Below are 1,317 nucleotides of genomic sequence, written 5' to 3'. Positions count from 1 at the left end.
AAATCTGACCTAGACTTAGAATCCATGCAGTGTCACTTCTACCACATTTTATTGATTAATACAAGTCACTAAGGCCATCCCACATTCAAGGGGAAAAGAATTAGACTGCACCTCTTGATAGGGGAGTGGCAATGTCACACTGCAAAAGAGCACGTGGGATAAGAGATATGGTCACCTCTATCTTTGGAAAATATAGTCTTCCATAGTGAACAAATAAATTTATCTATGTAGAAACCTAGATAGCCATAGATTTAGAAAAACATCACAACAATATTAAAGAATTTGGAATGTTAAAAGTAAGACGGGATTGCAATACATTGGGCTTCATAGAGACAGTGCCAGGGCAAGTGAGGGTTGGATGGGCACTGGGCGACTCTGTGCCTTGCTGATGAAATAATAAGTAAGCATGTCCAATGGAGAACCTAAGAAGCTGAAAGGCAAAATGTCATCATATGCATTCTTTATGCAAACTTGCCAGGGGGAGCACAAAAAGAAGCACCCAGAAGATTCAGTCAGTTTCTCAGAGTTTTCTAACAAGTGCTCAGAGAAGTGGAAACCTGTCTGCGAAGAGAAAGGAAAATTTGAAGACAGCAAGATTGGAGAAGGCCTGTTACAAAAGAGAAAAGAAGCTTAAATCCCTCCTGAAGGGGAAACAAAACAGTTTAAGGATCCCAACACACTCAAGAGGCCTTCTCCAGCCTTTGTCTTGTTCTGTTCTGAGTATCACCCAAAAATCAAAGAATAACATCACAGCCTATCCATTAGTGAGGTTGCAAAGAAAATGGAAGAGATGTGGAATAACACTGCTGCAGATGATAAGCAGCCATATGAAACGAAGGCTGCAAAGCTGAAGGAAAAATATGACAAGGATATTGCTGCACATGGAGCTAAAGGAAAGCCTGATTCAGCAAAAAAATAAAGTAGGGCTGAAAAAAGCAAGAAGAATGAAGAGGAGGAGGATGAACAGGATGACGTTGAGGAGGAAGATGATGATGAATAAGTTGGTTTTAGTGCAGTTTTTTTTCTTCTCTGAAAAGCATTCAACCTCCCTGTACACAATTCAGTCCTTTTAAAGAGAAAAAATTGAAATGTAAGCCTGTGTAAGATTTGTTTAACAACTGTACAGTGTCTTTTTCTTTTGTATAGTTAGCACACTGCCAAATGTGTAGTTAGCTAGCCCTCTCCTGATGGTATTTTCAGTAGACACTAATCTCTCCTGTTACTGCACAAGGGTTACAAATTGGCATGGAAATTTAAAGCAGGGTTTGGTGCACAGCACAAATTAGTTATAGATGGGATGGCACTTTTTTCATCTTC

The 1,317-nt window shown here is 39.6% G+C and overlaps 1 pseudogene; it reads left to right on the top strand.

Annotated features, from left to right (window-relative positions):
* The first annotated feature begins 406 nt into the window (after positions 1-406).
* LOC108285164 lies at positions 407-955 on the top strand (annotated as a pseudogene).
* Positions 956-1,317: the final 362 nt, after the last annotated feature.

Source organism: Cebus imitator, unplaced genomic scaffold (assembly GCF_001604975.1).
Source record: "Cebus imitator isolate Cc_AM_T3 unplaced genomic scaffold, Cebus_imitator-1.0 Scaffold292, whole genome shotgun sequence".
NCBI lineage: Eukaryota > Metazoa > Chordata > Mammalia > Primates > Cebidae > Cebus > Cebus imitator.
Note: the sequence above shows the minus strand (reverse complement) of the source record. Positions and strands in the feature narration are given on the sequence as shown.